We start from the raw sequence: 22,133 nt of genomic DNA on the forward strand, positions 1-22,133 counted from the left end.
ATGCATATATCCACTTACTTGCCCGTCCTGATAGCGGGGCAATGATTTTAGCAAATTGGCTTTGTCCTTCTGGGCCCAGGGTATATAATTTGGTCTCCCACCTCCCCTATGTATTAATGGGAGTTGCAGTTTGCTTTTTGTCATTCTGCCAGTAGTCACCTTCAATCCTTTCCTTCCTAATGGTGCTATTCTTCCCATTCTATTCCTTAACCTTCCTGTCATTCCTCTTCCATTGTCCTTCCCAGAGATGTTCCCTCTCCTCTACCTGACCCTCCTCCAATTGCCACACTCAATCTCCCACTTTCCTGTTAATTGTCTTCAATATCGCACCACAATTCTTCCATGCCCCCGGTAGCCATTCCATCCTAACCTGGGTTTTCATCCATCTCCTGTGGCCCCAGTTCTATTATTCGAGTTGGCTCCTCCAGAATCCTGATCAGTATTTCACCTTTCTTCCACCCCTCTTCAGATGACTTGTGAAGTGCCTGTGCTCTAGGTGTTTGCTCATCTCTAACAACACTAGTTCCATTCTGTTCACATATATTTCTTATTCTAGATAACTCATCTCTTGCCATGGAGAGCCTGGCATCTAGGTCCGCTGTTAATTGTTCTATATTTACTGCTGGGGGGCTTACCTATCCGCGCTGTCTGGGGCACCCGTTTGGTGGTGGTGCTGTTGGTCATGGGGTGGCTGTGGGCGCTGCGGTGGGCACATATGTGGGATCACTATAACCTTCTGCTGGCACTGGTTTGTTCAAGAGGGGGTACAATCGTGTTACCTCAATTGATCTCCCTCTTTCTATGTCTTCCTTTCCAACTTCAGGTATGAGTAGGGGAGTATCAATGGTGGAGGGCAGGTTAGATACTGACTCCTTCCTTATGAGAGGTGGCACTTCTACAAATAGCCTCCATAAATCTAATATTTCTCTTCTATTATGAAACTGTTTTCCTTTATACTTCATGAATATACATGTGGCTACCATGTCTACGACACTCTTATCAAACGATCCCCCTTATGGCCATACTTGGGGTAGTCCTTCTCCCTTTAATTCTGTGACCGACTGATCGTGGTATTTTTTTATACGTTCAGCATAACCAGGTACATTTTTACAGATGTGGGCCAGGGATGTTTCCGCCCCCATATTGTATTTTTCAACCTTTTATCCTCTTGTACTAGTTTGTCTTACGCTGTGTATTATAAGTGTGTGTGTGTCCTTTACCTTAAACAATTCTTGGGCATACGCAAAAAACACTTGCTCACACTATTACCACCTTCAAGTCTTACCGGGTCACACTTACGATGACCATAGCATAGAGCTATACAATGTCATCAATTCAACATCATTTCTTTGCAACTCATTGAAAATTGTTAAGTTAACATATGTAACATAGGACAGACACTTAAACTTTTGACATACAACACATAACATTTACCCCTCTCCTTTTCCCTTGCCCTGTACTTCTCTCCCTGGTAAGGTCCCCTTTTCTTAGATCATCATTTGTCCCTAGACCCCCTCTCTTTTTTTTTAAAAACCTTTTATCTTTTGCTCGACACTGAGGTACCCCTACTATAGTAGAAAGAAAAAAGAAAGTAGCAGTTTCTAACATATACACTCCCTATTTTCAGACACCTTTGTTTTATTCTCCACTTTTTCACTTATCCACAGTACTAGTTGAGATAGCACTACGCGGCGCCGCCTTCTACCCCCTTGCAGAGCTAGGTTCCCGTCTTTTATCTTCTCTTATTTCACCTTTTTTTGTCCTGGCCATATGCAGAGAAAGTAGAGTAAATACAAATAGCATTAATAGTTGAAAGTACCCCTTTAAATGACCTTGTGTACTTTGACTCCCTTCCCCTTCAACCTTTACACTCACTCGCACTTAATACTCACGTGCCCGTCTTGAATCGAGATTCTCCAGTCTGGGTCCGTCCAGGCGGTGCTGCCACACACTCAATGGCCGCCCACCCGGCTCCGGCGAGCGGTACTAAGATGGGTTTTTTGGAGCGGGACCCCGTACCCTTTGTTTTATTCCATGCGCACGTCTAAGCGTACCAGTTGCCGTAGGCGGGCAGCTCCCCTGAGCGGGTGCACCATGCGTCTCCACTGCCTCCCGGAATTTCTCGTGCCAGAGGGGGCGATGAAAAAAAATTAAAAATGTAATCACGCTTTCGGGGTCACCACTGAAAGCAAGGGTCCCCAAAAGGCATTACCCTACCCGCAATGAGAGGCAATAATGGACACCCCCAGAGAGGGAATTAGGCCAAGACCAAGTGCGGGTAAATGTAAAAAGTTCTTTATCTAATCAAATAAGGCATTCAAAGGACTCTGCAAACTCCGAGAGCGCTCTGTCTGACAATAGCAAAGACAGTCTTATTTATTACAAAACTTCGTCATGAAACCTACACACTATGGGGGGCACATAGTCTTGGGGATTGGGTGGCGTTGTATAACTATAGGCGCAGCAGTGACGAGCAGCTCCACGATTGGTGGACATCAGCATGGTGCCAACGTGGGGCTGATGGGTCAGCTGGGCTCATCGGGGTGGCGCTGCCAGGCCAGGCACGGTCAGTGTCGTTGATGGATGATTGCCCTAGCATTCTGCCCTTGTGGCCACACACACAACATTCATCCGTTTAGACGATTCCAGTTGTCCTGTAAATCCTTCAATGTGTTATTCTAAGAGACAATAAGACACAGGAGAAATGCATATAATGTGAAGCTGCACCAATACATCAGGGCACTGTTACTTCTGACCTGCTGACCGGGTGTCATAAACTTGGGTGTTTGGTCTGGGGGCACAAGGTGAGCTGCCCTGTCACTCAGGTTCTCGTTAGATGTAATGAAGAATTACTTTATGATATGTTAGTACAGGGTTGAATATCTGCTCTCCAAGGCCCATTAGCTTGGGGTGAACTGGAGTACCACTAGATCAGCAAGGGTGTACATCTGGCCCCTTGAGGCGGTGGGGTTTAGGACCAAGTTGTAAATAATTCATCTGGCTGACCATGGCGGTCTCGGACATGGAGGAGGTGAATTACTTGAAGCAGGTCAAGCAGGATGAAGGGAGGTGAGGCTGTGCTGCTCGTGCACCAGCTAGTCCTGGCGGGCCTTGACAGGAGGGGAGGGGAGATGGCCTTGGGTGTGTGTGTGTGTGTGTGTGAGCAATTCTCTGTGCCTGGGAAGCACATTATGCGAAACAAGGAGATGATTAATAAAGTTAGTATTAGTATAGTGATCACACATTTCTAATGTCTATGCATTTTTTTACTATTTCATATAAGACTATGACAATTTGGCAGTGTTTCATACATCACTGAACATCAAAAGACTACATTTTAGTAATCTCACCGGTGGTAGCTGGATAACACATGAGGTAGCATTAGGTTTGGTGGTGTACTCAGGAGCATAGAAGCAATACATTCAGAGGCGATAATACATTTTCATTCTGGCTTGTATATTTAAACGTGCCCCCCTGTGCAACACACGCACACGCTCGCAGTAATGCTTTTTCAGACCTCCTTTGTACTTAGCAGCATTCATTGGTTAGCACTAAGTGGTCGGTATCAATTCCTTTTCATTAAGTCTTCTAGGCACATGTTATCATGCATAAACTGAGGCCATGCTTACTTTACCAATACTCATGAACTTTTATCCCTTCCCAAAACACAGATATTCATAATTACCAAAACAACTCTATAAATCGTCAAGTTTTGGAGTATGGTTGGACATCGACAGGGGTTCATACAAGGAGGGTGTTAACACCATATATTTTACATTTATTTATTTATTTTAATTTTTGTAACGCGCCAACATGCCCGTGGGCCTCAGGGCGCACAAAGAACAAGACAAAGACAAACAAGCATAAGAGGCAGATGGAGAAGCGAGTCAGGAGATTATTCCAGATTAAATAAGTGAGTCTTTACGGCCCGTTTGAACGCTGTATAGCTCTGGATCTTCTGTATTCCAGCTGGAAGTGTGTTCCATAAAAGGGGACCCTGAGCATCCAATGTAGTACCTCCAAATTTGGCTGTCCTAAATTTAGGATAATTGAGAGTGACCGCAGAAGAAGAGCGAAGGTTCCTTACGTTAGGTTTGATGCCTATACGGGATGACAGATAGGTTGGGCCGCCAAGACTGAGGCATTTATGGGTCGTAGTAAGCATCTTATGCGTTATGCTGTGTTTGACGGGTAGCCAGTGGAGTTTTCTCCTAAAAGTAGAGATCTGTGTTAGGGGTTAGATGCAGGATCGAGGCCTGTTCTATTAGGATTGTTTTCTGTTATTTTCCAGACTTGAACCGCAAGCCGGGTCAGTTCGGGGACAGTGATGTACTGCGGAAGGTGAATGATACAGTGTTTGTTCTGATACTTGTTCGTGTCTGGTTGCTCGTGAGAACGGGCCTTCAGCAGATCTGCCATGGGGCGGAGGCGCCAGGGGAAGGGCATGGCTCTCTGTAAGTGGGGGCCAGGCTGCAGCATTCGCAGGCAGGCTGTCTCATTGGGATTCAGGTCATCAGTATCTAAAATGGAGTCCTGATGTTTTCCAAAATGGTGTCCATGGTCTGTTACAGTACAACACGATCAGTCCTGTGTGTCGATTAGTAGTACTGTGTGGAAAACGTGGATGATCAAAAGACTTCAACTGGTGTTTTGAAAGCTGGAAGATTTGAATTGACATTGTGTTTTTTGGAAAGCTGGAAGAGTTGAATTTCTGGAGAAATTGTGTTGCACTCTTGGGGAAGGGATCCCAGAGGCCTTTGTGGATCTATTCTGAACTTGGGGAAGTAGACCTTGAGTATAAGCAGAGAACTGGAAGAAGCTCAGAACTTTATTTTTTAACACTATTCCTTTTGGTTACTGATATCCCCACACATTGTATACAAGTAGTTGTGAGGGAAAGCATAGGTTTTGGATGCAGACAGACATTTGATTTGAACTCACTGATGCAGACCATCCTTCTTTTTATTTAGGTAGGGAAATCCCATCTTAGAATAGGGAAAGTTAGGCCTTACCCCATCCTGACATTTTAAGAAAATTAATTTTCGATAAGCCCCCTCGCGTCGTACGCTCCTCAGTACGAGGATTGGACCACGTGCCTCCGGTAGTGGGATTGCCCCTTGCCCTTATGTGAAGTTAACCATGGTTGACTGCTACATAGATTGGACTACTGAGTAGGACACGGGGCATCCATCTTTTGTGCCCCCATTCGACTCCATCTTGGGTAAACAGGCCTCACTGCAATAGTACAGCAATGCTCAGCTCCCCTTCCACCGCAGCAGCCAAGGACAGACACACACACACAAGGCGCGCAGGCAGCTGGCTGGCCCCCACCCTTGCATTCCCCCCGCGAAGGAAAGTTCTGCACTTCCATTCTCACGCTGAAGCTGGATAAAGTTCCAACAATCAATATGCTACAGTTTTCTTCCTCTGAGATCACTGTTCATCTGAGAACCGGCATGTGAACCAGGATGAGCTAAGCACTTTCTGCTCGATTCGTCCTCATAAATGTGCAAGCCACCCACCCCCATTAGAACAATTTATTGCCATCCTGACCCTGCACCCCCTGCAAGGTATTTCTTTCAAGTGCCAGACCCTCGCATTTGCTGCGAAATCCACCCAATACACTCCTTACTAACCGTAAGCATTTTTACTACTATATATGTTTTTACTTGCACTAATGAGTTTGAAACCTAGGAAAAGATGCGAAACACAGCCTGATTCTTCTACATGCACAAGAAGGTCAAGGCCTTCAATTAAAGCCACGAATGACCCAATTGTACTGACAACAATCATTGTGTGTGACTTATGTATAAATGTGACAAGTAGCATAAAATGTTTTAAATAATTTGTTATTTAGTGTGTAACATATTAGCTTAGGTAGTGACCACAGTGACCGGACCCTGACCTGCGTGGAGCACAAGATGTTTGACGTCCGTCATCTCGTCAGCCACTCAGCCAACCAGAAGGAAGAGATGCCACCCACACCTACAGCACCACACCGTCTGGCCAATCGGGTCCATTTAGCATTTTTTGTTACAGTTACTTTAATTAATATATATACTAGCACTGATGTAAATGTGGAAGAGAGTTTTTGGGTTATTTCCTAGCTGGACAAATAAACCATCCTTTGAACTCTTGCAGCCGGGTCTCAGTGCCTCTTTCCCCGACAAGGGGTTGTGTCTACTATTTTATTTTTTCTCTCACACGTAGTAAGCCGGGGAAAGGCACCTACATATTTGGTGACCCCCGCGACGTGATTTAGAGAGGTGCCTTGAGGCCTGCGCCGCCTGGCAGCGAGATCCAGGGCGCCCCCCAGCAGAACCATCGCCTCCCCGGTTGACCAGACTGTGCACACCAAGAAGAAAGGGTCAAGGGTTCCCGGTTGACGAATACCCAATCAAAAAAAGCTGCTTGCCAAGGCAGGCCACGGCTTGGTTGGGGGACGGACCTGAGCGAGGTCCGGCCGTGAGCGGAGACCCTCGGAGTACCTGACTGAACACGTGGAGTCCCGGTTGCAAAGACCCCAAAGGAAGGTAAGGGGAGATACGGGAAGAAGGAAATTAGCAACAAAGAGAAGGTAGCCAAGAATAGGGTCTGCGTGAGTGACGGTGAGGCTTTTCTGATCTATCCTTTATATGGCCATTAGGTGTTGTAAGAAGTGAGAAGAAGAAGAGAAGTGGTATCCTAACCAGTAGGGGGAAGAAGGAGGTGCCGCGTAGCATTTGTCCCGACCAAGTGCAGAATAGAGAAAAATAGTAGGGGTCTTGTGTAGGCTCGGAGTAGTTTTTAGAATATTCTTTTTCCGTGGAAGTAAGAAATCTTGAGACATAATAAAGGTGAAAGAGGTGGGGAGTGAATGCGAAATAGTAGGTAGCATAGGGAAGAAGAAAAAACAGGGACAGTAACGGGAATAGGGAAAGAACAAATGCGCGCAGGCAGTGCATGTGTATGTTGCATAATTATATGTTTGTTGGTCTGCTTTTATGTATATGTCTTGTTGAACACGCTAAAGTATTTTAATACAAGTAATTTGTGATTGACATAAGGTAAAACAGAAGAAATAAACTGTGAGGGGTGATCAAGTAACATCTCTCAGAAAGCTAATGTGACATATGGTAATTGTGAGCATTGATAAAGAACGTATTATTTCCACATATTGTAACTGACATACCTAGTTAGAGGTGGGAAGAGATTCAAAGGTACTAGAATACACAAGAACGGAAAAGAAACATTGCCATGGGGGGAGTAACACCACTAGCACATATTTGTCAGCACCTTCCACTTTACAGCGACAGGATACAGAAGTATCACGATCAATGGATCACTGAGATAAAAGGAGACGGGGTCACACCAATTTGGCCAGAAGGAGGATCATTTGACAAAAGAGTGTTGGACCTAGTATCAACACATTTGTTATCACGATATAAAGGGAAACAGTTACAGAATCGGAGAGAAGTGTTAGATTTATGGCGAATGTTTGAGGAAGTTGCCCCCATGGCAGAGGTAGGTACCAGCCGAATGATAAAAAAGCAGAAAAACCCTGAAGAAGTAGGCGGGACACCAAAAGGGGAATGCTCAACCGAAAACCGAAAACGAAGTAACAAAAATCTATCCCTTAATGACTAGGCCAGCGGTAGGGTTTAGTGAACACCTGTATATACCACCCACCGCCACTGCCCAAGGTGGGGCAACAGCCCCCGAACCTCCACCATATGACAAAGGAGGCCTGTATGGCCCCACGAGCGCCTCCTGTGGATATAACACGTTTAACAGGTGATTTGAACCGTCAGCTAGCACACGCACAAATGGAAATAACACGGTTAGGAGCTTTATGTGACAAAGGGCAAATGCTGCCAGGGGGAGGGGAGGTACCCCCGCTGTCACTGGCAGATCACGGTGGGTAGAAGTGGGCCCCTGTCCCCATCTTGATGCAAAATGTGCTGCCAAGTTCCTTGTGCGAGAAGTATTCTCACTGTGACATGATCCGTTCAGACAACGGCACACATCTTGTAAATGACCTCTTCAAGGAAGTGACCTCCCTTCTGGGGGTGAAACACAAACTATGTTCGATTTATCATCCAATGGCCAATGGAGTTGTGGAGAGGATCAACGGGCTGCTCAAAAGCAATTTATCGAAATTATGCAGCACGTTGAAAAATAATTGGGTATATTGTCCGCCCCTAGCACTGTTCCAACTCAGAAACCAACCATGCAAGGATCATCATTTAAGCCCGCACAAAATCGTGACGGGAAGGAGAATGCACACACCGCTCTTCCCTGTTAGGGGGGCGTCTGATGCACACAGGGCTGCCACAGTGCTGGGAGAAGAGTTTAAGGAATACCTAACACAGCTAACGCGGGCAGTCCGCAGCATAGCAAAACAAATTGTTTCACCATTTACTGAAGATGTAGCAACAGACACCTCCATGCCGACAGCAGACAGCCCGGAGGGGCCTTTAATGCCAGTGGAGCAGATTCTTGTCAGAAATTTTGTAAGAAGGTGGAATTCACCAAGATTTCATGGTCCATACACAGGGGTGTACAGCACCCCAACTGCAGTTAAAGTTATGGGGTTAAAGTACTGGGTGCACCTCTCAGACGTGAGAAGGGCACACAGTGTTACACCTCTCCAAAATGAAACCGACTGTGTGGATGCCATCACTGGCACAGGTTGACATGATGAAAATTGCAACTTAGACAGGGAAAGTATAGGGGGAAAAGCAAAGGTTTTACATATTTTGTCTCTCTCTCTCTCTCTCTCTCTGTCTCTCTCTCTCTCTTTCTTTTCATATAAATCGTGTTGTTTTTTCTATTTTTTTTCCTCATTCTTTCCATGATGAAATGAAAAGGAATTGTTAAATGCCTGAGTAAAGAAATGAAAAAGAATGAACAATTGCAATTATGTTTCTTTTCATATGACTTAACAAATTTGTCTCGCCCACATAGGTTCAACATGAGCCAATGCGACGAAATGGCTGAGCAAGCTGAAATGTTAGATAGAAATAGGGATGCCACTAGGGCCAGTAGATTAAATAATTTGGAATGTGTTATAAAATATGCTGCCATACTATTTGCAATAATGATGTTTTATCTTATTTGGTATAATGTTGTTTTATATGTGGCAAATGAAATGAACAAAGGGGGGAGCAGAACTGATATGACAAAACCATGGTCTAAACTAATATGGACTGAAGCAACGGCTATCTTGAAGGACACTTATAACATTGAATTGAATAGTAAAAATATAACGTTGCCCCTTGAACAATTGCACGTAAACAAAACTGCTATTCCATTGTTGAATAATACTGGAGCCAAGGAAATAGAGCTTGGATGGAATATAAATGATGGTTACTATTGGTTAACTAATTCCAGAAATACAAGCATGCGTACACACACTGCACCAGAAACCACTACTGAATACACATGTCACCATGAACAACATAGATGAAGCATGGTCTAGAATATTCCCGCTGCAATATCCACGAGTTGGTACCCAATTAAAAAACAGAAGGAGGAGAAAAAGGGGTGTGGGAAAAAACAGATACGATATTTATCATAACCTGGGGTTAGATGAAATAGAGGACCCACGACACCCTGACCAATCAAACAAATGGTATTCAGACATGAGCGCCGCAGCAAATCAAGCAAGTAATGAAAGTTGTTATGTGTGCTCACTTATTCCTCACGCAACTGGAACCCCAAATATGTTAATCCCACAGGAAGTACCCTTGTCTGAGGCCCAATGTTTGATTCATCTGATGCTGTGTAGAATAAAAAAGGCATTTCAAGCACACACAGTCACTATGGAAAAATTAGAAAACAAACAAACTTGCACCAGCAGACGACAAGGAGTAATCTGCCTCCAGGAGCCATTTTTCGTTATAAAAGGGACAAGATATACAGATGACAAGTGGCATGATGAAACGATTGAATGCAAAGCTGAGGGGCTTCGAGGGTTGCCAGATGAAACATACGAATGGGCAAAAGAAACGTGCATCCCCATCTGGTCACAGCATATCACCAAGCTGACATGGGTCACACCCTTGGAGAGACCCATAAAGATTCAAAAGGAAATACCGCACAAACTTTGCTTCCATGGAGAAGGGAAGGTGAATATGCGAACCGTGCAGCAGTGCAATAAGACTTTAATAATGCCAGTTATGAAAAAAAGGCACTGCTGCATTAATGGACATATACTGGATCTGTGGCAAACAAGCTTACCTGCATCTCCCAGCATCCTGGAGGGGCACTTGTGCCCTAGCCACACTTCCCTCAGCACTAATGGTGATACCAGAGAGCCATGTCCAGTTTACAGCAAGGCCTTCGGCTGACACATCGACAGCAGGGCAATCGGCTGAACCATCCACAGCGCCCGATGAGACAATCCCAGAGCCCCCAGCATACGAACTATTGTCAGAAGAAACTTTGAAAACCAAGTTGTCACGCATCAAAAGATCCAATTATATTTCGTCCAAATCGTCAGAACTCCTTGCTGAAATCCCACAACAGTATAAGCTTTTCCCATCTGCAGAAACATTCTTGCATAATTTCTAGCACCAGGCGTTCAAGCGAGGGCAAACGCGAAATGGCTGCAGATAACACGCTGGGAGCTCATCCAGCTGGCCAACGACACTGAAGAAGGATTCAACATCATAAAAATAGAGCTCCGAGCATTGCGCCTGATGACGATGCAAAACAGATATGTCTTAGATCCTATCACGGCGATGGACGGTGGTGTTTGCAAAAGAATTGGGGGGGTGTGTTGCATGTTCGTACCAACTTCCGATGCTGATAACGGGACACTGTCACATGTGATAACAGCAGTGCATAATTTAGGAGAAAGAATGAGAGCAGAAGGTGGAGTAGACAACAACACGTGGTTCAATGATCTGTTCAGCTGGATACCATCATGGGTGAACATCGCAGCAAAGATACTCATTCCCATCATAGTCTTTCGTCTCCTAATATTCTGTGTGTGCCAACTGGGACTAAGATGCTGTGAAAATAATATGCCTAATTCAGCAATGATGATGGTAACAGTGGGCCGACAGACAACGGTGGCTACCATGATAGATGCCCAAGTACAAACCGGAGAATACACCGCACCACAGTATAGGATGACTGCCATCTATAGACAGTATGGGGACGTGGTCGATAATCTGCATTACACTACCATTAGAGAACCAAAAAACTTGCTGTGGTATAACGAGGTTTGGATAGATTTAGATGGGGATGGTGGGATATACTTAATGGTCACCCCAGAAGAATACGCAAGAAGAGTTAACAGCTTAAGAAGTGTGTGCAAAGCATGGATGGCAATAAAGGGTACACCTGCTTGGGATGAGGCTGTGGCTGAAGCTGAGCACTACCGAAGGGAGAACGGAAAGAACGAGATAAAGTAGTTAGTTACTTTAGATGTAACGAAAGGGGGGAATGTACGGGAGCGTGGGGTCCTCAGGCCCCCTCGCGTCATACGCTCCTCAGTACGAGGATTGGACCACGTGCCTCCGGTAGTGGGATTGCCCCTTGCCCTTATGTGAAGTTAACCACGGTTGACTGCTACATAGATGGGACTACTGAGCAGGACACGGGGCATCCATCTTTTGTGCCCCCTTTCGACTCCATCTTGTGTAAACAGGCCTCGCTGCGATAGTACAGCAATGCTCAGCTCCCCTTCCACCGCAGCAGCCAAGGACAGACACACACACACACAAGGCGCACAGGCAGCTGGCTGGCCCCCACCCTTGCACCCCCCCCCGCGAAAGAAAGTTCTGCACTTCCATTCTCACGCTGAAGCTGGAGAAAGTTGCAACAATCAATATGCTACAGTTTTCTTCCTCTGGGATCACTGTTCATCTGAGAACCGGCATGTGAACCAGGATGAGATAAGCACTTTCTGCTCGATTCGTCCTCATAAATGTGCAAGCCACCCACCCCCATTAGAACAATTTATTGCCATCCTGACCCTGCAACCCCTGCAAGGTATTTCTTTCAAGTGCCAGACCCTCACCTGTGCTGCGAAATCCACCCAATACACTCCTTACTAACCGTAAGCATTTTTACTACTATATATGTATTTACTTGCACTAATGAGTTTGAAACCTAGGAAAAGATGCGAAACACAGCCTGATTCTTCTACATGCACAAGAAGGTCAAGGCCTTCAATTAAAGCCACGAATGACCCAATTGTACTGACAACAATCATTGTGTGTGACTTATGTATAAATGTGACAAGTAGCATAAAATGTTTTAAATAATTTGTTATTTAGTGTGTAACATATTAGCTTAGGTAGTGACCACAGTGACCGGACCCTGACCTGCGTGGAGCACAAGATGTTTGACGTCCGTCATCTCGTCAGCCACTCAGCCAACCAGAAGGAAGAGATGCCACCCACACCTACAGCACCACACCGTCTGGCCAATCGGGTCCATTTAGCATTTTTTGTTAGAGTTACTTTAATTAATATATATACTAGCACTGATGTAAATGTGGAAGAGAGTTTTGGGTTATTTCCTAGCTGGAGAAATAAACCATCCTTTGAACTCTTGCAGCCGGGTCTCAGTGCCTCTTTCCCCGACAAGGGGTTGTGTCTACTATTTTATTTTTTCTCTCACACGTAGTAAGCCGGGGAAAGGCACCTACACCCCATCATGACATTTTAAGAAAATGAACTTTCGATTAGAAAGTTGAATCTATTATCTGTGGCTTACTTCATTATGCCTTCACAATCTTCCCTTCACATCAATACGCTTTGGTTGTCCTGTGAAGGACATTTAGTGCTTCCGGAGGCACTCCCACATTATTTTGCCAAAATGCCACGTGCTGAAAGGGGGAATGATATTACAGATAACAAATGAAAGGTGTATTACAGGTTCTTCACAGATAGCAGAACAATTAGTCTTCCACGGTTTGATATACCAGGAACAAAATGCAGGAAAATCAGCAAACATGGAGCGGGGTTGGGTTGGGGGCACACCTGGCTAAATTGGCATTCTTTACTCACACCCTGTGTGATATTGGTTTGCCAAAAGAGCCAGACCTAAAGTTCTTGCTAATAATTGTGGACATGGTCTCAAAATGATTTGAAGCATATCTGACCAGTAGACAAACACTCAAGGTATTCATATGTGATGTTATTCCTAGTTTCGAGGTGCCGGCGAGTATCAATGGCGATAAAGGTATGCACTTGATGGGGACATTAAAGCAGGGGCTTTGCAAAGCACTAAATAGACAAAAGAAGCTCCATTTCCTTTGTCATTCACAATCAGTGAGGTTGGGGCTAAGATGAAAATGCCATCCTTAAAAATACTGGTTTGAAGTGGCCAGATGCGCTGCCACTAGCTCTAGGCATGAATGCCATAGTTAATATGTTTGCTGATTTGATTGCACATGAGATACACATTGGCAGGCCGGTGCATCTGAAAGAGACTCCATCTGTGCCCCTCAGTGGTGCTATGTGCCGTTAATGAATGGCATGGGATACTCAGTTACTCTGAAAGTTTAGTAAAGGTTGTTAAATGTGTCTAGCAATGGGTGCAAGAAGTGCTCCCAAAAGGGCCAGAAGCACAGTGTCATTCATTTCAGCTAGGCCACTAGGTCTACATAAAAAGGCACAGAAAGAAGAGCTAAGCAGATGCGATGTGCCCTGGACTACAGTAGACCTTGCTGTCTAGTGATACTGTGACACGTGATAGGAATGTCCCCACTTGGACCCATGTTAGCCAGAATAAATGAGCAGTGGCAGCAAACCATGCGAAAACTGTCAATCCTGATGTTCTTGCTAGCTACTGGTTTACTTGGTTTTAGTTCCTTATTCAACTGCAGAACTCTGCAACCTGTGGCTCCCCATATGTTTTGGACTACAACTCCCACTATCCCACACCGGCTGGAATTTTTAATCCAAAACATCAGAAGAGTCAAAGGTTGTAGACCCCTTCTCTTGGGCGAATTTTTAATCCAAAACATCAGAAGAGTCAAAGGTTGTAGACCCCTTCTCTCGGGCGACTCAGGTGAGGGAATATTTATAGAGACTTTAATACCTGAGGAATTAGCAGTGCTGCATATGAGAAGAATTGTGCAAGAAATAACTACAGTGAAGATAAGTATGCGGCTGTGGTGGAAAAAAGATCAGTTGTGGTCTGCATGTGGGACAGCTTCTTGGAGTCTGGGATAATCTATTATTTAGGGTTTATTCCCGTTGCTAACGAGTTCATCTATTGATTGAGTGGGTTAAGAAGATAATTCTGAAAAATCTAATGAAACCCATTGAAGGGCCAAAGAAATCCAGGAAACAGGGGCACTTAGATCGACGCAGAAAAATAATCTACATAAGTATGTCTTTTCTGGACACAGGACATTTACACAGCAGAGCCATGTAGTGGACTATAGATCCCAAGATGATGATCAATAAGGATCCAGAGTGAGCAAGTGACTGTATTAGAGATATGCAGTATCTCGCATGTCTTCAGTAAAAGAAATGACATCAATGGTGGCACCAGGCATCAGGGTGCCTTTCAGTGAGGAAGAGGCGGCGGAATGACAATGTTATAACTATCTAATTGAAAACCACACTGAACTGACAATTAAACAATATTGTATAGGGGAAAATAAAGTCCACTGCCGGTATAGATTGCCGGTATAGATTGCCATTCAAAAGGACAAAGCTTTGCACTGCAACCAATCAAGTACTTTATCACATCACCAAGCCAAAGGTCCTACAGAAAGTTATAGTCATTCAGCCACAAACCCCATGGTATTAGAATGTGTACAATGGGCCTGATCCAGAGAAGTGCATGGATACTATTGAAATTTCAAGTAATGTCTCACTTGTTAAATTGTTCAAGAGGAGTGCAGGATCTGAAATGGGGTTCATTCAGGAGCCTCGGCCTGGAGCATCTACCCAAAAAGTGTGTATGAGGAGAATTTCATAGAGCTACAGAAAATATTAAGACTTTCGACTGGGTTGCAGTTAACCAATGTAGATGCAAGTTTAGGAGAACTGCATATTATAGAAGAAGTGCAAGGTTTAATGCAAAATGTGCTAATTAGTCTTACTTCAAACATCACAGGTGAAGGCCAGATGATTGAGTAGAACATCACCTGCAGAGATTTGCAAGATTACTTAAACAGCCAGTTGAGATTGAGCTGTAAAGATGCCAACCACCTAGAGAGGGTGCTGAGGGGAGTGTTATGAAAGGCTAACCGGAAGTCGCCCAGGGAACACAACTCAAAAGTACAGAGGGGTAGCCTACCTGCAAGGCAGGAACCGCTAACAGGAATCTCTTGGAGATGGGAATCATGTGGCTGTCAAAAGTCAGGATGCTTGGAAGGGAGGCAGGACCGTTAGTGATTAGTGGGACTGAGGCAAAACATTAAGAATGTGCTTGGGTTGTACACAATCCCCTACCCCTACCCACAAAACCTACCAAGTTGGGCGGATCTGCACAAAAGACGACTACTTAATGCAGGAGTGGATCAACAACTGACATAGTGTATGAATTAGAGCAGAGTGATCTGGGACAGTGGCAGATCTGTAGATACAGGGAGAGAGGAACACGCAAGGGACCCCAAAGATGCTGCCCTGCAGCGAGAGAGGAAGGAAGAGCCCAGTTCCTCTTCTGGGAATACCCCAGAAACCAAGAGAGGAGTAGGACTATATGTGAACTATTTAAGGACGACACTTGCATGTTCTCACACATGGCATACTCAGTAGGACAAGGACATATTTTCACAGGTCAAGTACCCATAATTTCTCCAAGGACTCATGCACATGGGCTTAATCTGTAGAGAAGACCTTGCCAGACATCAACAAATGTTCATAACTTCATTTATAATTAGTATTGCTTCTAGTGTAAATGACATAAGAAGAGAGGGTAGAGAGGCGGCTGTATATCTCAGAAGCAGCCGCCAGAGATATAAAGAATATGGCAAAACAGGATGCTTCCAAGAATGGTGGCTGTGTATGCCAGGAGCGGCCACCTATGAGGAGATGGGTGGAGTGTGAAAAGTAAGCAAGAGTAGAGCTGGAGACACCTGGTAAGTCGGAAAGAACAGGTCTGTGGTGCAGCAGAGTGCTGTTCAGGTAAGTGTGGAAAGCAGGTCTGTATCATGCAAGGCGTTGCGCTGACACTGAGTACCTGCTTTTCATTCAAGTTGCTACGAGGATGAGGCCAGGCTGCTGATGAAGTGTGCTGGTAAACCATGAATAGATGGAACGGGAAACTAGCCCGACACTTCCCTGATGATTCAGGGAAACCCTGAACCAACTCCCTGTGACACGGGATGGCTCTAACCTGATTTTCATGATGAAGGGACGGTGCAAGCAACACCATCAAGCAACCCACACGATCAGGAACTAACCGTGTTGAGACACTGTTAGCAGAGCTCTCACAGAGCTTAAATATGCCTAGAGGGTCTAGGCAAGGGTTGGAGTGCAAGCTGTCGTTGCTAGAGCATGGGATCATGATGCTGGGCATGGAAAATAGCACTATGACATCTCCCAGGAAGGCAAGGCACCCCGGGACTCCATGGATGATGGGCAAAGAATTCTCACACCAGGCGAGGGGCATGGGCATGAGACACTGGTTCCCATGTACGATCACAGGCCGGTCACCCATTCTAATCAACAAGAAATTGGAGCTGACCACGCCGTACACAGGAATCATAGATTTCCTGTACTTGAAACTCAGTAGAACCCTGCCCATCTGTGGGAGTAGGTCGGTGAAAGGCACAACCATATCTGTTAGGGATAAAGGGTTTCAGGAGAGAAACATGAAACACATGGTGAATGTAACAAAAATCTGGTAAGTCCAAATGAAAGACACCAGAGGAAAGCCGTTCGATAATCTTAAAGGGACCGAAAAATCGGTGGGCCAACTTGGGTATGTTAAAAAGAGGCAAGTGCTTAGAGGACAACCAAACCCTGTTACCCACTTGCAGAAAGAGTTCCTTAGTCTGTTGCTTGTCCGCCTGTGCTTTCTTGCAGCCCGAGTACTCTCCAGGATGTCAGAGGCCAAACAGCGTTGAGTTTGAATTGGTTTAATCAGAATATCAGCAGAAGGCACTGAACTTGGTGGTATGGCCAATTGGCAGAAACTTAGGATGTACTCCATAGGTACAGCAGAATGGGCTCAAACTAATAGAGGAATCCAAAGCATCGTTATATGCCACTTTGGCGACATCCAGCTGTTCATACCAATTATCTTGAGTTGTATTTGCATAACACTGTAAGTAGTGCTCCAAAGTCTGATTGGTCTGTTCGTCCAGACCATTGGTTTGTGGGTGGTATCCCAGGCTCAGGGTCCATAGTACACCAATGTGTTTGCATAATTATTTCCAAAACTGAGAAATTAACTGCGAACCACGGTCAGAGATAATTTTCAATAGGAGTTCATGAAGTCGATATACCTCATGCAGGAAGGATTGTGCCATTTGAGAAGCCAGAGGTATCCTGGGAAAGGGCACGAAATGTGCCATCTTTATGAAACAGTCATCCACCACCATAATACAAGTGTTGCTGCAAGATAGTGGTAGCTCTACAATAAAACCGGTGGAAATTGTATGCCTGGGGAATAGGGGTGGTTCTGACAGATGTAACAAAAACAACTGGCTTCTTGCAATTGATCTTCATCTGGGCACAGACCGGGCAGGACAAGACATCTTCACTTACTTGTTTCACCCACCCAGCCCAGCAAAACTGTTGTGCGATTAAATCCTGAGTTGCCTTCATTCCACGATGACCCCCAACATGTGAATCGTGGAACCCCATCAGAATCACTGACTGCATCTCTGAGGAAGGTATGTAAAGACGGGCAAAATAAAAGAAGAGTCCACCCTGTTCACAGATACCTGGAGTCAGTAGAGGTTCTGGTAGCATTGGATCATTCAAAGTGTCTCATTAATGGAGCTCAGATGTAGTTGAATAGCAGTTAGAAAGTGCTTTGGAGTAATGATAAACAAACCCTTAAGTTTTGCACTGGTAAGGGTACCCAGAGAACGAGATAACACACCCGCTCTTCTGTTTTGAGCTCCAGGGATATGAGTGATAACAAAGTCATAATGGAAAAGAAGATGGACCAGCAGGCTTGTCTTGCTTTTCTATATTGAAGGGAGCGAAGATATTGTAAGTTGCAATTGTCAGCACACACTTCTACCAGACTGGACCCTCCCAACAAATTATGTCTCCATTCCTCAAAAGTTGCTTTTATAGCCAACAGTTCCTTCTCTATCACCACATAATTCATCATACTAGAAGTCAACTTCCTTGAATAATAAGCTATTGGGTGCTCTACTTGAGATGCAGGTTCTTGTTGCAGAAGCGAGCTAAATGGCAGAATCATATGCATCAGTTTCGAAGATAAAAGGCAGCGTATCATCGGGATGACGAAGTCTAGGAGTGATGGTGATCGCCTCCTTGAGTTGTTCAAAAGCTGATTCAGCATGATCATCCCAAGCAAAAGGGTGCAAACGGTGTTTGGAGCTAAGAACTGTGGAAAAAAAGTGCAGATAAAAATTGGCAAAACCCAAAGAAAGTTGAAGGGATTTTAGGATGTATTGTCTCTTCCAGTGATTGATGGCACTCACTATACGAGGATCTAGCTGTATACTGCTTTACTAATCACATACCCCAAGAAATCAATCTTGTCTAGATGAAAGATGCAGTTTTCGGCCTCGGCATGCAAATTATGAGTAGCCAGATGATGTAACATGATGCACAAGGTCCTCCAAAGAAGAGGAAAAGATAATGATGTTGTCAAGGTATATTCCGGATGATAGTCCGGTCAAGTCAGAAAAGACATAATCCATGAACTACTGCAAGACGGCAGGGGCATTATAGAGGTGAAACGGCATCACACGAAACTCAAATTTCCCAAAAGGTGTCTTAAAAATAGTCTTCCATTCATCTCCAGCTTTAATCTGAACCAGGTGGTATGTACCTCTCAAGTCCAGCGTGGTGAATATCTTAGCTGTCCGTACGGGCATACGACTGCATAATATTCTGAATCAGGCGTAAGGGATACCGGTCCTTACATGTGATGTCATTTAATTGACGATAGTCAATGCAAGGATGACGTGTGCCTCCTTACTTTTGTAAGAGCACAACGTATTCCTTCTCTAGAGGCTCATCAATATTTTTATGGAGCACTTCCCTTTCCACGGGTGACAAAGAATAAATCTTCACTGGTGGTATCTTGGCATCCGGTAATAAGTACATTTTACAGTTATAAGGCGTATGAGGAGGCAAAGATGTAGCTTCTGGTTCTGCAAAGACATGATAGTATTCCCAGTATTCATTCGGGACTGCGATCACAGAACACAAACGAGGTATATGCCTTTCTTTACAAGAGGTTACAGTAGCAGGTGTGATCACGGGAAGAACAAGAGTATAACAGACCTAAGTACAACGTTTGTAGGCGAAGATCAACGTGCCTGTTTCTCAATTTACATGGGGATTATGAAACAGAAGCCATGGTAGCTACAAAACAATCAGGTATGCAGGGGACTTGATTGTAGCCGTGGAAATCTGTTCCTGATGTCCATTGATCGAGAGTAAGAGGGTTCCCGTGTGTTGCTGAATAGGACCAGAGGATAATGGTGTTTCGTCAATCACTTCCGCAAGGGTGGCAGTCTCTTTACTGAACAAAGTAATTAACAACTTGGAAAGGGGAACCGCATGCATAGTTAACTTGGACGTAGAGTCTTCAAAAAGGACTGGTACAGAAGACTAGCTTTCCATTGCCTTCTCCCTAAATGGAAAGCCTTTTAGCTTTCAAAGGCCTGGGTAGACGCAGAGGGATGTTTCCAAATAATGTCCGCCAGCACCACAGTATAGGGAAAGACGTAAAGAACGCCAATGCTTCTTTTCGTCTTCTGAAAGCGGGCCGCTGATGGCTTCTGATTGCATTAGTTATGGCCCAGGATCTGAGGTTTGGGTGGGTAAAGCTGGATCCAAAGGTGCTCTCTAATAACCTTGTTCTGTTCTTTTCCTTTCTCCTCTCCTTTCACTTAGACAGTGATCTATTTGGAGCACTTGCTCAATTAACAAATACAAGGAATCAGCTTCTGGTATGTGCACTGCTCATCTTTATACTCTTCACGCAGTCCACGATGGAATAGGGTTTTCTGAGTAATCTCTGGCCATTGGGAATCTGCGGCCTGTTGGCGAAACCAACTAATGTAAGTGATTATTTTTATTTATTTATTTTATTTGAAAATTGCTTTAGTTGAGATTTCAACTTTTCAACAGGTATTACAATACAGATATTGTGTCATAGTTATGCTTACAAGTTTTGTAGGAGTAAAGTATACATGATAACAATCAATGTAGCAGTTGTTATGACTGCATTTTTCTAAAGACATGGTTAAACATACTTTAAAAACCGATGAGTGTTTCTTAAGTGCTTGATAACGGTAGTAATTCTGAACAGCATGAACCAGTTGTATGAAACATGTTTAGGAGTTTTCTGAAAAATTGCTATGATCATGGGTCACTTGGATTTAGCGGCTTCATAACAATCGTATAGTGGGAGCACACATTCAATAAGATAAGATTTTTCAGGAGTTTCTGTAAATTTGGATCTATTCAACCACAAACATATGCTCTATAGAGTACTCGGTGCATATGATAGTTGGAATCTTATCTAGAAATCAGGTCTATAAAAACTGTTAAGAAATTTGTACTAGATACTAAAACTTTGTTTAAAACAAGTTCCATATCGTAACCAGTAATATCGGCATGCTCCAATAATGTCAAGCAGCGTTTTTGCCATGAATATAGGGGGCTAAATGTTGAGGCTGTCAATCGAGATTTCAAAACAGGAAGGAGATTGTGCGAGGAGTCTGATGAGAGTAGAGTAAGTGATTATGTCATTGGATCCTTGTTTTATTTTGATCAGCCGATACTGAGCCGCAGAGGCAAGATTAGGAGATTGAAAAACGTCCATGAATTTCTTTTCGAAGACTGTGAAATCCTCAAGGATTGGGCTATTAATAGAGACGTAGGGTGCTGGCCAAGAAAGTACACTTCCATTTAAATTGCTTGATATATGACCAATCTTTGCTTTATCATGTACAAGAAGTGAGGGCCAAAACAGGAAATGAGGCTTGCCATGGTTCAAAACTCAGCAAGTTTAGGGGAGTCAACATCAAATTTTAAACGGGTGTTATGTACGAGGGCACTTTCGACTTGCACTGCTGCCCTATGACCCTGTCTAATGGCCTGTCGTAAAGCGGCATTTCCTTGGTGAAGGGTGGTAACTTCCAAATCCAAGGCTTGCAGTTCATCTCTAAGTTATTGTACTGCATCCTTATCTAGACTGGATTCAAGGTGCCTCAATCTATCTTTTAAGGCATTGCGCTGGCGCTGAGTATCTGTTTTTCGTTGAAGTTTCTGTGAGGATAAGGCCAGGCTGCTGATGATGTATGTAGGTAAACAATGAATAGATGGAGCGTGAAACTAGCCCAACACTTCCGTGAACCAACTCCCCATGCCACGGAACGGTTCTTCGCTGGTTTGTGTGATATGGGAAGCATTGTCAGGGAAGGCCACAATGATGTACCAAAAATCCAAGACAAAGTTTACCTCCAGCAATAGGCTGAGAAGGTGACAAAGTCTGAATGAAGCTCCAGGAACAGGATAGGACCAGAATACACAAGCAAGGCAAGAGGAGCCCCCCAGAAGGGACAGGCCAGAAGAAGGAGAAAGGAAGCCTAAGGGACAGGGGAACTGAAAAGAGACTGGAAGAGAGACAGAGGGAACCATCTAGGAGCCAAACAGAAGGCCAGAATTCAGGAGAAAAAGCAGGTCCAATAAGGAGGTAAGTAAAGCAAACAGGGCATATAATACAGAGACAGAGGAAGGACTAATGTTCTCGTTCAAGGTAATCAGGAAGATCCGCAACGGAAGCTGGCATCTCCTGGGATGATCAAACCCAGATAGGAGGAAATCCAGAGAGGCAGTCGTCCTCGGGCAGAAGAAGGAGCAGCAATTTGCGAGCTGTTGAGAAACAGACTCTCTGGACAGAAGAGAAGGATCCAGTGGTGACATGACTTCTAGGAGGTGGACCGTGTGGCCCATAAACTCTGCCGAGACTGCCGCAGCCACGGCTCCATGGACCCACACTGAAAGCAGATT

Source organism: Ambystoma mexicanum, chromosome 11 (genome assembly GCF_040938575.1).
Source record: "Ambystoma mexicanum isolate Mex_15411 chromosome 11, UKY_AmexF1_1, whole genome shotgun sequence".
NCBI lineage: Eukaryota > Metazoa > Chordata > Amphibia > Caudata > Ambystomatidae > Ambystoma > Ambystoma mexicanum.